The following is a 14,958-nucleotide window of genomic DNA, read 5'->3' as shown; positions in this document are numbered from 1 at the left end:
CTTAATGCACATTATATAAAATATGTAACATTTTCAGATTAGGCAGCCTAAGTAACTTTGATAACATATAACAATACACAACCAAATTCAAGTAAAGCTCCACAAAACTATAGCCATCTGACTAATAAAATTTATCACCTCAAGATACCATATTTGAAAATCTCCATGAAAATATTATTTTGGCAAATACAAATTACCAATATTAATGCTTCTGGTTATAAACAATGGTATAACATTAAAACATTTCTCAATCTCTCATGTTAATGGCCTAATTATTCTTATGCCAGGCTTGGGGCATGAACTCATGGCCTAGGTGCTTTCCCTTAGCTTACTTGCTCAAGGGTAATGCTCTACCACTTCAACCATAGCTTTTCTTTCTACTTTTTGCGGGTTAGTTAATTGGAGATAAGAGTTTCATGGACTTTCTTCCCTAGATTAGCTTTGCACCTCAATCCTCAGATCTCAGCCTTGTAAGCAGATAGGATTACATGTGTGAGCCATCAGTGTCTCTCAATAGCCTAAATTTGAATATGGTAATGCTAGAAGAGACTGAAGAAAGATCTGACCAATTCAATTCAATACAGTATACTAAGGAAAGAACCGTTACTTATTTGACAAATAAGAACAATGTAAACCAAATAGACCCTAGAACAAGTTTATGTTAGGTAGAAAATTCTACCCAGTATGATAAATGTTAATTAAATAAGTTAGAAATATGGTATACCTAACAAAAAGATGAGAGCCAGGTTACTCTATAATAATTATTCATTTACCTAAAATCCATCTAACAATATAAGTAGCAGTGCTTATATTATAAACATTGAAAAACTTTTACATAAAATTAATTAAAAAGTGAGGTAAATATTGTTTTTATTACTGCTTTTGGGGGGTTGGAGGAGGGAAAGTAGGAGAAAAATGAGGGAGGGGGTAATAAGTTCACTACCTTATGTAACTGTAACCTCTCTGGTACATCACCTTGACAATAAAATTAAATTTAAAAAGGTGCTATTGAAGTTAAATGACTGCCTTGAAAGATTGTAGCTAGTTGAAAGTGAAAACTGGAATTTCAATCCAGGAAGTGTAGCTCTGTGATTTATTCTTTACACACTAATCTCTTAATGGAATAATAAAAGATTTCTCTCTAATGAGATGAATAAAATGTATCAGTTCTTACTGTACATTGAGGAATTATTAATTAGAATTATCACTTGCCAATTGCAAATTAGAAAATCAAATGAAAAAAAATTAAAATGTGTGAAGTATCTAGTAGTAATATATGTTTAACTAGAAATGAAGAGAACTTACATGATGAAAATTATACAGGAAGAAAAATAATTTCCAACATTTACCACATTCTGTATGGAAAAATAGAAGTTTCCTCAATAAAACTTATTTAACTTCCATTATAACCAATTTCATGACATAAAAAAAAATAAATGAAAACATATTCATACTATGAAATAGTTTTATGTTGGGTCTTTGTCTTTCCCGCGGAAGACTGACGGGGTCTGAGGAAAGGTAAGTGTGCTGCTCCACCATTCCCCAGCCTCCCTTAGCCTCAGACCCTTAGCCTCAGAGACAGTCAGATGCAGCTGGAAGTCAAGTCAAGCAGGAACTCCTTTATTACCACACAGCCAACACCTTTTAAAGCAAAAAACAGCGAGGCATAAAAGGGGGAAAAAAGGAACCGACCAATCACAGTAAAGGTTATCCTATCATGTGCCTAAGCTTTGTGTACTTTCCCTGCTGTCCATGAACTGTTCATGCACTGAGGTCACTTCACCTGATCGTGGTATCCAATCAGATTTTAAAGTAAACAACTCTGGCTCTACCCACTCAACTTCCTCTCAGTCCATCTTTGCTGCCCATGTGCCCCATAGTTTTAGATACTGAAAATATTTAAATGAAATGATACATTGAAGAAGAGATGGAATATATATGTAAATATATTAGAAGCAAATCTGTATGGAATAAAAATAGAATCAGAAGACATCAGCAAAAAGATGAAAACCTGACATAGTATCTTGAGACATCTAATTGAGCATTTGGAAAAGAATGTGACAGAACTTTCTATTTACTTAGAGTTTTATTTTCTTCCAGAACATTTACAAACTAGAGGCTACAAAATACCAAAACCACACCAAGTTAGCAGCATAGGCCACAATTAGCTTCTCAGTCTTCCTTTATGAGGGTAATCTTTAAATGTCACCAAATATATTCTGCCAAACAACACATTAATCATCAAAGTTAGCATTTACCTTGCACCTTCCTAACCTACAGCAATAGTTGAATTTCACTGTGAAAATCCTACGTTTTAAAAATCACTATAAAATATTGAAAGAAAAAAACTTTTTTTTGGGGGGGGTCCGGTCGTGGGGCCTGAACTCTGGGCCTGGCGCTGTCCCTCAGCTCTTCAGCTCAAGGCTAGCGCTCTACCACTTGAGCAACAGCACCGCTTCTGGCTTTTTTCTTTTTGCTATGTGGTGCTGAGGAATCGAAACCAGGGCCTTGAGCATGCAAGGCAAGCTCTCTACCACTGAGCCACCTTCCCAGCTCAGAAAGAAAAAACGTTTTAAGTATACAAATGACTCAAAAAGTGATTAAGCATTCTCATGATATGTAAAGGAGGTTTTTTGTGGAAAAAACACATTTCCATAATGGGGCTTTGAAAGATCTTCCTTTCATTCCTATTTAAAACATTGTTATTCTTGTACATACTTCATAGGGTGTCATAAGACTAGATTTCTATAGAGGGCTATAATGTGACTGAAAATACGACTTTGAATTTCTTCATCCAATATTTTTCAAATGTGGTGCATAGTGACGTATAAGTTATCAAATGTATTAAATTAACATTAGTTGATAAGTTCATGAAAAATATTTTGGAAGCTTTTACTTGCAATTGTGACAAAAACCTGATGAGCTAAAAATATCCCCCATTGATTAGGTAAAATGTAACCTTCTCTAATGATAGCTGCATTTCCAAGAATATACCTCTGGGGATTGTCTATCATGGATTGAGTCTGAATGGGTATTAATGTCAACTAACTTGAGTAAAGTGCTTACTACACATAACATTACCTTGTGTAGTTTTTGTGTATGTTTAATCTCAATCTCTCTTCATCCCTTAGACAAACCCATAAAGAATGAGATTTTGAAATTCAACAGATGCTGGAGGGGATGTGGACAGAAGGGAAGCCTACTGCATTGTTGATGGGAGCATAAACTTGTTCAACCACTTTGGAAAGTAGTATGGAGGTTCCTCAAAAGAATCCACATAGAGCTCCCCTATAACCCAGCAATCCCACTTTGGGCATTTACCCAAATGATCACAAACAAGACCATACTAATGCTACCAGCACAACTATGTTTAGTGCAGCATTATTTACCATAGCTAAGATATGGAACCAACCAAAATGCCTCTCAGTAGATGAATTGATAAAGAAAATGTGGTATATATACACAGTGGAATTCTGTGCCTCCATCAGAAAGAATGGCATTGCCCCATTTGTTAGGAAATGGAAAGACTTGGAAAAAATTATATGGTGAAGTAAGCCAGGCCCAAAGAAACATAGGTCCCATGGTTTCCCTTATTTGCAATAACTAATATATGTCTTAGACAAGCAGAAATGGTCAGATAAGTTGATGTAAGGGGAAATGAACCCCCAGATAAGGACCCAAATGGTGTTTCTTTCATGCTATTGTTTCTAACTTGTTTATAAGATAATTTCTTGCTTGCTTTGTATGCCCCTACCCCACAGTATAACCCTGTTTTCACTGTATTTGATGTTGGTATAGTTTGTGGAGGGGAAGGGAAAAACAAGTTGTTTAAATGGGGATACAGGTGGACCCATTGCAACAATGAAATGTCAAAAAATGAAAAAAGGAGGAGGCAACAATGCTTGATAAGAAATGTACTCATTACCTTGCCCATGTAATTGTAACTCTTCTGTACAATATTTTCACAATAAAGAAAAGAAATTCTTATGTAAGAAAAAGTTTAAGGAGGAGGCATGGTCAAAGTAATTAATGATTGAGAGAGACTAGATGCAGATTTCAAACACATGCCAATTGGCATTTGCAACTTCTTCTGTTATCCAAGTGTACATATATCTTAGCAGAAATATTGTAGATATAAGGGATCCTGTAGATATAAGGGATCTATTAAGCAACGTTACTATTTGTAATTAATTTGAATACATGAACACCTGTATATCATATTTATCATATCTACATATAGTTCATATGGTTAACATTAACACTCTATCTATCTATCAATCATTAACAGAATGGACCTATTGAAGCCACTTCCAAAGGTTACATGTTGGGAATGTTCCACCATACTTATTTTATTGGTGAGATGGAGGCTTTGATAACTTTTCCCTCCTTCTGGCCTCGAACTCTGATTTTCCTGGTCTCTGCTCTCTGGTCAGCTGGGAATACAGATATAAGCCAGCACATCTGGTGGTATTATTACACCTTGTGAAATAAATAATCATTTCTAACATAATGGTATCTATTCATTTAAATTGAAGCCAAATTGTTATATAATTAAATTTATTTTTTAAAGGCTGATTCAGTATGTTTTAGGGCACATCTTTTGTGGTTTTAAGTCTATTTCCAATTTTTCATAAATTTCCCTTTCACTACCAACCCTACTATGTTCAAACCTATGTTTGTGTGCTCACTATTTCAGTTTACAAATGAAAATTAATGTATTCAACAAATAGATTTGTATTTATTGAGCACATATCTCGTTCTTGTGACTGCAGCCATCAGAACAGGCAAATAGGGAAACGTGGACAACAAATAAATTAATTAGTAATAGAAATCCATGAAATAAATGCTATAGAAATGTAATAAAAAGATATAAGATGATAAAGAGTAATAAGGTTGTACTCTAATGAGGTGGATACAAGGAAGCTCCCCCTGAGATAGTGATAGCTATGTGGCCTTAAGAATAAATAAGGGAAATAAGAAACAGCTATCTGGAGAACAAGGTTAGTAGCAGAAAAGAATAAAGCATTCTTTGATAGTTTGATAATAAGCAGGTTGCCTCTTTTTCTTTTAATATTTCACCAGACAGTTATCCAAGGCTGTTTCTGATATAATTCAATTTTAAATAGAATCCATAGTATTGAACATTGAAAAGAATTTGAACTTTTTAATGAGTTAGAACAATTAATATGATGAATTATTTCATATGTTATATTAAAATGCTAAGCAATTAATTTACTCAATTCCTTCTCAATATGTCAGCTCTTAGTTTGCATTTCTGGATTTTTTGCTTATGATTTGGATGAGTTGTAAGAACAGTTGAAATTGAGTTTGAGAAGCTGAAATTGGGTTAGAAGAGATGCTTAAAAATTAAATTTAATATGTCAGATGGAGAAAACAGAAAAATCATGAAAAATCTTTAACATTATCACTAAGACATAATCAAAATGGATAAGGAAGTAATTAATACATGGTAAAAATCAACACATTCTATAAATTTATATCACTAATGGTTAAGCATGTATAGATTCAAGTATATTGACAAATAATCATTGTTTACCATAATTTCAAGCAAAAACAGATTATTTGCAGATGATAGAGAAATAGGATATAAATCTGCTATTAAAAAAGATAATGATATTGTAGAAAGCATAAAAGTAGATCATAAAGCAACAACAAAAGAAATATGTCAATTCCAAAAAATGCTAAAAGGTTCTCTAATTAGATGTAGAAAAAATTACCTATATAACATCTGAATGACATTTTCAAAAGTAAATCGTACCTCATACTTAGATTTCAATGTTAGGCAAAGATATATCAGCAAGACATGGTCATAAGAAAGGGGAATTGGATTATTATCATTACAAAATTGAATTCATGTTAGATGAATCAGAACAATGAATATTTTTCAACTTTTGAGCAAAAATTAGCATCCACGATAAAACTGTAATAGTCATAATCATAAATTTTCATTATCTAAATTACACACCATCAAAATGTAAAACTAGAAATGCTCTTTGAAATACAACTCACCTGAGACTCTTCAAAAGTTTCCTAAAATAAGAGAGCAGCATTGAAATAATTAGTCATATCCTAATGCTTCAGAGAAGCAAGTGATAAAGATTATATTTTCTTTCATTCTGTTGTCCAAGTAATGCAAAAACTATAATATTCTAAAATGAATGATAAAGTTTCAAGGAACAAGTGACAGAGTACAACTTCATATTTTCTTATCCCATGGGAATACATGTATTGAAGCCTTGACAGTAGCATCTATATAGACAAGTCCTGAAAGGGATTTCCAAGCTTACATAAATTTCTGTAATTGGGGAAAAACTCACCTAGAATAAAGAACATAAAAACATAAGTAACTTTGTTGGAGAAAGCAGAGATCACAGACAGTGAGATTCAGCACTGAATATGGCCTGACAGGGTTTTGGAGACTGAAAAGTAAAGACCAGATATTTTACAATGAAAGTTAAAAATAGCATATATTACAATATTATTTAATATTATTTATAATAATATGTTAATATTACAATATCACTTATTTTTTAACATGCAGACATGTTATTTTTTTATTACACTTCATTCTTACCACTAAACCTTAGAAAATAATGAATTTAAAAATAGAGATTGCATCAACCGGGTGCCAGTGGCTCACGCCGATAATCCTAGCTACTCAGGAGGCTGAGATCTGAGGATCAATGCCAGGATCTGAGGATCACGGTTCAATGCCAGCTGGGGGAAGCAAAGTCCATGAGACTCTAATCTCCAATAAACCACTAGAAAATTGGAAGTGGGGCTGTGGCTCAAGCAGTAGAGTGCTCACCTTGAACTGAAGAGTGCAGGGACAGCACCCAAGCCCAGAGTTCAAGCCTCATGACCAACCAAAACCAAACAAAAATAGAGACTGCTAAGGGCCATTGGGTCATACCTGTAATCCTAGTAGTTAGTAGTTAGGAGACTGGGATATGAAAATAATGGTTCAAAGCCAGCCCAGGCAGAAAATTCTGTGAGATTCCCATGTCTAATTAATGACCAAAATGCCAGAAGTGAACCTATAGTTTAAATAATAGAGTGCTAGCTTTGAGCAAAAAAATGTTCAGGGACAGTGCCCAGGCCCTGAGTTCAAGTCCCAGGACATTCTCTCACTATCTATTTCTGTCTCTGTCGCTGTTTCTGTCTCTTCACTCTCTTCTCTCTCTCTCTCTCTCTCTTTCTCTCTCACACACACACATACACCACACACACACACACACACACACACACACACACACACACACACACACATACAAAGAGGTAGTATTTTTATTGCATAATATGTCCTGTGCTGGCAACAAAATGCTGATAAGATGGTTACACAATGCCATCAGAAACTGGCTTCTTTCCATTTGTCTTACTTCCTGGGCATACATCCTTTATGTATATCGCTATTGCATGGCTACAGGTGACTGTTCTTCACTCAGATTCATAGCCAAGTAACTAAGAAAACAGAGCAAGGAAAAAGAACCAAAGAGTCTCACTTAAATCAAGAGTACAAGACCTTTCCAGAAGTCCCAGCAAGTCTTATGCCACACTGATTAGAGCTATTATAGCTATTGTGTTGTAGAGCTATTCCTAAGTTCAAATTTTCTAAATGACCGCATAAATGAAACATTGAAATGATTAAAGAGTTTATGTAATTTATTAAGAAGCGGAAATGGACAACTGACTTTATTTCTCATAAAAAACAATAATAAGTTATAGGTTTTAAAGGGGCTTAGGGTTTATTATATATTTGCCAATTGAAATAAAAATTTCGAAGCCTGTTTAATCTAACACTATTTTTCTAAATTTTACTTGCTCTTGAACTTTAAATGTATTAGAATATTGAGCAAATTCTTGAAACTTATTCTATAAATAAGTCAACTTTTTAATCCATATCTTTCTAAATGCAGTAATAACACTTTCTAATAAATTATGACCTTTCACAGATTACTGAAGACTAATGGATTTCTCTTCTAGCCAGAAAATGTAATGCTCCACAAAAAAGTTTGCATACTTTCTGCCAGTTTCCATCTGCAACTCCTACAATGTAGCAAACCAAAATGTATGCATGAAAGGAAACAAATAAGCAGAAAGGCTCAATAAATGTCTTTTTCAGCTGTTCATCTGATAATGTTCCCAATTTGATTTTTCTTATATTTGTAAACACAGGTCTGTGAAATGTATTACAACAATCAAATGACATTTTATTGATGGCATCAATATAGACTTAAAATTCTTCCACCTGTTAGACACAAAGATGAATGTTAATTTTTTGATTCTCTTAGAAAAAAAGAGACTTTCTCACAGGAAATAGTTAATAAGTGGAATTTGCCTTTGGAAATAATTTCACTTTCTCCCTTGTTCACTATCCTGCTGTGTTGGCTGCTGGAGCCTTTTCAATCACTGTGTATATCGATTTTTCCCATTTGTGAAACAGGGAGTATTACAGTTAGCAAATAAGAATAATAGAGAACTATGCCAAATAAATATTAATTTCCAAATTAAAATATAGCAAAAAATATACTGAAGAAAAATTTAAGGCAGTAACTTTGAATTTAAAGATTTTTAAGCAATAAATTCTACTTTGGGATACAAACATAAGCCACAGAAATAGATATGTCATTGTAAAGATGACAGCTAAATTGATTTTGATCTAAAGTGATGCTGTTTTTTAAATTTTTATTGCAAGGATTCTGTACAGAGGGGGTTACAGTTACAAGAGTAAAGCAGTGAGTACATTACGTGTTGATCATTGTTACCCCTTCTCTTGTCCCACTATCCTTTCCATCCCCCACCTACCACACTCCTCCCACCGCCTTCCACCAACACCTCCCCCCCCGAAGTTATAAAGTTAGTTTCCAATACACACTCCTGTGAGTATCCTTGCTGCAATGGGTCATTCTGTGTCCTTGTTTCAGCGTTTTGTTATTCCCCTTCCCCTCCCCAGATTAGACAAATGTATATACAAGATGCAGGGTACCAAAATCAAGAACAGTGACAAAAGATGATATGCCACTTGAGAAAGAACATACAAAGGAAACAAAAACAACAAAAAATAAAATCACATGTTACATTTAAAACAATAACAATAAAGACAGACCTCTTGTGTTTAGTTTAGAAAAAGAATAAAAATGTAACTTTTATTGTTTCAGAGTAGAGTTCTCTAACCTTCTGTTACACTCATTGAAGTCTGTAAAGGGTTGACTATATCTCTTGGAATCAGATGGTGGCTAATCAAATTCAAATGTTCTCAATAGTTTAGTAACTTTTATAAACCTTAGTCCAAACTCTTCATGTAAATGTAACAGAAGAATTTATTGAAAGGTTATCAAGCAAATGTGCCAGTCATATTAAAAATATATATATAGCCTCAGATCCTGCAGAAAATGCAATAATAAATATATATAAACACAATTAATATTAAGAAGTAATTTTCCATCAACACACTTACTATTAAATACTAATTTTGTTGGTATTGAAAAAGTTAATTACCAAGGTATTCTTTGAAATTTGGAGTGGTGATTCCTCACTTTTGTTTCTGCTAACACTCCAATCTTCCTTGTTTTGTCTATTCTATTTCAGTGACCAAGATCAAGGTCAATCTAAAAATAGAGTACTAGCCACTTATTTTGGTTCCCATCGGTAAGAATGAACTTAATATTGTAGTCAACTTTGGGTTCTTCTGACTGAATCAGTTTAAACAATTTTTATTGGTAGTAAAATTTTTGTAAGGATTCTTAAGATGTTCATGAACTATTCTATGCTGTGATGTAAACTTTATTATAAATTTTCATAAAAATGTCTTCAATCTCATCATATAGTAAGTTTTTTCCCCTCATCATCATTTTTATTTATTTTTGCATTCTACAAAGAATTATTCTAAGCTGGGCACAGTTCGTTCACACTTTTAATCCTAGCTACTCCGGAGGCGGAAATCTGTGAATCATGGTTCAAAGCCAGCTCTGGCAGGAAAGTCCTTGAGACTCTTATCTGCAACAAACCATCAGAAAACCAGAAGTGGCGCTGTGGCTTGAGTTGAAGTGCTGAGGGACAGCACTCAGGCCCAGAGTTGAAGCCCCACGACTGACAAAAAAAGAAAAAAAAAAAAAGAATTATTCTAAAGTAAGAATGCAGTTCACTGAAAAATATATAATTCAACACTTTAAATCTTTCGTACAAATGTAGCTTAGAAGGTATATTGTTTAATTATGTGTGGCCCTCTTCATTACTGATTGAGGAAAATAATATTCTAATTCTTCCACATTTGAGATTCCTCTGGAAACAGTCTTTTCTTATTTCTAATAACATTGTCTACAACAGGTTGTTACATTTTCCTATGTTATCTATGAAATACCAGCAATTCAAGATTCAGAAACATCAATCAGCCTGTCTGTAAGCATTATGCCCATCTTTGGTCCTCAGTTCCACCCAGACCTGAGCTCCTCCTTGCCCTGGAGTTCTTGCCATACAGCTGGCCCCTCTCCACTCCCATCTACCTCACTTCCTATCCCCCAGACCCTGCTGCTACCTAGATAGTGGAGGCTGCCATGTGCTCTCTCTCCAGGGTAAATATGGCTCCTCTAATAAACCTTGTAATAATCTTTCTCCTGTGCCTGCCTGCCTCTGCATGGTCCCCTGGGATGGATGTGGCGGATCCTTTCATTGATTCACTGTCAGCATTTCCTTTTCCTTAAGTCTCCAAATAAACACTGCAGATGGAGTCTCCAGCCAAATGTCCAACTGAAAATGTGGGCTTGTTTACTGAAGGGGAAAGGGGGAAATAGAGAGAGAGAGTAAGTAATGCTTTCCAAAAAGTGACATTTTATTAAATTGGGTCACTTATCCTAGGTTGTAGGGGTTGCTTTATTATACTCACACTAAGATATGGAAACAGAAGAGAAAGTTAGAAGTGGAAGTCAAATACATAGACATGAGAAAGACTCAATATATTATTGCTGATATAAAGACTTATTTGAAAGAACTTACAGTTTCTATATGTAAAGAGTGCAATCCTACATATAGCAGGTAGCCACAAAAGAAGCAAATACATGTCTATAGCATCAAAAAAAATAAATTTGCTAACAGTGAAGGAAATTGAAACCAGATTCTTTCTTGGAGCTTCCAGATTGACTTTGGCCTTGTGAGACAGTAAGTAAAATCCTAACCTCAATCTAATTGTACCTGGACTTTTGACTTGTTGAAACCAATGCAACATAAATGGCAGTTACTTTAAACAGATAAATTTGTGGCAATTATAGCATCTACCAATAACTAATACACCTACTCACTTCTTTATATCTTGTATAAAATTATGAGTTACAGTGGAGCTGCTATTGATTTGTAACCATCATTCATTAACAAAAACATGTCATATAGTTTGTACTGACTAAATTGATGTCTGTTATTTTTAAGAAATTTAGGACAGGTAACTAAATTTCTTGCATATAAGGATACGTTTAATCTCAGATGATGGTTGGTAAATTGTTATTTCCATTTTATACATGAAGAAGCTGAGATTTTAAGTACAACAAACTCATGAAACAAGTAAATTATAATATTAGAATTTAAAGGGAGTGTGGTTCCAGAGTTTGTACAACACTGAGAATTACTCCATAGAGACTGTTGAATAAAGAGTCATTAATTTACAATATTTTTAATTAACTGAAAGGAAACTCCTCCTTTAAGTTGAAGGGTACCTATTCCAAATAAAGTTCTGTTTTACCAAACATTTCCCTGGAGGTTTTCAAAGTTTTTCCAACCTCCTCACACATAGATTTTATTCAAAAATTTTTATATGTGTTCCAGGGTATCTGTAGTTTATAATGCTCCAGATGTTATTTTGAGAAGGTCCAGGTTGAAAACAACAACATATATCATTCAAGTATGGATTTAGTAAATAAAAACATTAATTATAATAATAATTTGTATTAAGAATGAAAAGACAGCATGATACTTTTAGGTCCTTCCAAATAAGAAAATATTATTGATACATTATTTTTGAAGTGTCACTGGTAAGCATAAGTACTGTCATATCTAAAGTACCTTCAAATGTTAAATTCTGTTATATATTGCATACATCAAACAATTTGCATAATTATAAATGTCATAGCTTTAAATTAAATAAGACCATAATAAAGGAATAGCTATCAAATTTTGCATTCTATATGTTACTTTAATTTTGTTGACAATTTGTATGACTTACTATTTCAGTAGAGGGGCTTTTTAAACAGTGGTAAAAGTATGTCTATGCATGCTTTTCACTGAATATTTTATCACAAGCTTTCAATGAATTGTTTTATTGTACCAAATTTATCATACCGAGTTATTTATTACATCTCCTTTATTCGTGTTGTTACTCCGCTCAGTGAAAAATAATTTATATTTTTATGACATTTACTTGTTGATAGTAGTTTTTATAACCTTGCATTTTGGCTTTACTATTCATTCATATCCATGAGGATTTGTGATTTAAAGATTTTACAACAGTCCTCTGAATTTTATGCATAGTGAATCAAAACACTAGCAAACTCCTTGTGCACAAGGTCAACAGTGGAATGAAAACATGCTATTATTATAGTTTGCAATTATGTATAATTATAAAAACTTTAGCCAAGTTTTAGTTCAAAAAATATCACATGTATACTTATTTTGGCCTAACAAATTCTTGTCTCATATTTATTGGAAGGACAGATAATGAGTATTCAGTTAACAAATTATGATGGATTTTGCTCAATAATTTTTTTGTAAATTTTTTCCTATTAATTTGAATGTGTATCATCTACCAAGTAAAATTTCCTAATTAGAGATAACCCAGTTGGAATGCTCTATTTACTTTGCAAGCTTAAATTTATAATTATACACTGAATAGTATACATTTCACTGAAGCATTTTCTTAATTAACAAGAGAACTTTAAGTTATGTCCCCCCAAATCGGTATTAAATCTATTTTATTTTTATTCTAATTTCATGAACAGGGATATCTGAATGATCTTTGATAAATACACACTAATAGGGATTTCTAATTATCCAAACACTTCATTGATGGATAAAAGAAACACAATTGTGGGATAACAATTTGTCAAGCAACTCTCTTAGACATCCTCTCACCTTCTTCCTAAATTAAATCTTAATGTTATTTTCAATTGCCATATGTTGTTTATTCTGAAGATTTCAGTAGGATTGGAAATGCTTTGCATTTCATAATCAAGCCCAAATGAACTTATATACATACTTGAAGATTACTTAGTATAATGGGATAACAAATACTAATTTGGTATGTAACAGATTCTATTTCCCCTGCAAACATTTCTAAAACACTAAAAATGCCATCAATTAATTTTCCATTTCCATTAGTGATCTATCGTTATCAAAGAATACACTCAATTTAAATTTTATGTTTTTTTTCTTTATTGTTTTTTATGTCTAGCTGAGGGTACTGAGTTAATCTTATATTTTGCTATCACATGAGAACTTATAATTGGAAATCTATAGTTATTGATTTTGTTACAATTCCATCACCTTCCTTTTCACTGCTTTATCTATCACTATATACAAATGTATCTCCCCCTTAGCTGCATCTTAAAATAAACTACAGTATCAACTTTGAAAATGAGTTAACAAAACCATCAAAACAGAAAACATGCTTTTTTAATGATATTAAGTTAAACAGATATTATATGATGGCTTTAGAGGGATATTTTGGATCAAGTTCTCAAGAATTTTAAGTTATCTTGAACTATGTTGCTCATTTTAGCTCCTGGTAAAGTCAAATTTAAATAGGAAAATTGATTAATACTAGCATTAACTCATAAAGTTTGCATCATCTGTATAAGTCAACCACACAATCTTTTTTTGGGGGGTAGGTCGTGGGGCTTGACTCTGGGCCTGGGCACTGACCCTCACCTCTTCAGCTCAAGGCTAGTTCCCTAACATTTGAGCCACAGCAACTCTTCTGGTTTTCTAGTGGTTTATTGAAGAGCCTCATGGACTTTCTTGCCTGGGATATCTTTGAACTGTGATCTTCAGATCTCAGCCTCCTGAGCAGCTAGGATTACAAGAGTGAGCCATAGGCCCCCGACAACCATACAATCTTAAAGTTAGAGGTGGATGCCATTCTGGTTTACCACAGACATAAAAAAGCATATTTAAGCACTGTTCCCTTAATGATAAAGTATAATATAGATTTCAAGATTAAATAATGCTTAGGATGTCTCTCACACAGAAATATGTATATGTATATATATATTTATATTTCACTGTAATAAAAATTATCTAAGATATCAATCAGCATGAAGTTATAGAAATTTCTTCCTTAACTATGAATTTGTTGTGGTTGTAAATATTACCATATTCATGTTTCCCTTCTTTGCTTTCAGCCTCATGCAGTAAAATATCTCTAAGTGTATTAAGCATTAATAAATAAATTCTGAAGGGCATAATTTTGTAAACAATATACTTATGGAATTATTTACTGAATTGTACAGAAGATGATGTGCTCATCCTCAAATACATGTACAAGTGAAAAATTATTACTTGAATGGAATTAAATAAGTAGGGGAAAATGTAGAGTGCAACGAGAGCAATTTGTCCCTTCTTTGATCCATGTAGTTTCAGTTCTCACATATTATACTTACAGGCTGCTTTTCTAAACATAATTTATGCCAGCCACCAAGAAAATACATGTTTTTAGCATAAAACAAAAGGATGAGAACATGTTTATGATATAGAAAATGTTTTGTAAGCAGTGCTTGATAAAGCTTAATGATATGCAAGAAAATGTGGTATAAATACACAATGGAATTCTATGCCTCCATCAGAAAGAATGATATTGCTCCATTTGTTAGGAAATGGAAAGGCTTGGAAAAAATTATATTAAGTGAAGTAAGCCAAGCCCAAAGAAACATAGGTCCCATGGTTTCCCTTATTTGCAAT

This window comes from Dipodomys ordii, unplaced genomic scaffold (genome assembly GCF_000151885.1).
Source record: "Dipodomys ordii isolate 6190 unplaced genomic scaffold, Dord_2.0 Scaffold38, whole genome shotgun sequence".
Taxonomy (NCBI): domain Eukaryota; kingdom Metazoa; phylum Chordata; class Mammalia; order Rodentia; family Heteromyidae; genus Dipodomys; species Dipodomys ordii.
This window is presented reverse-complemented; position numbering follows the sequence as displayed.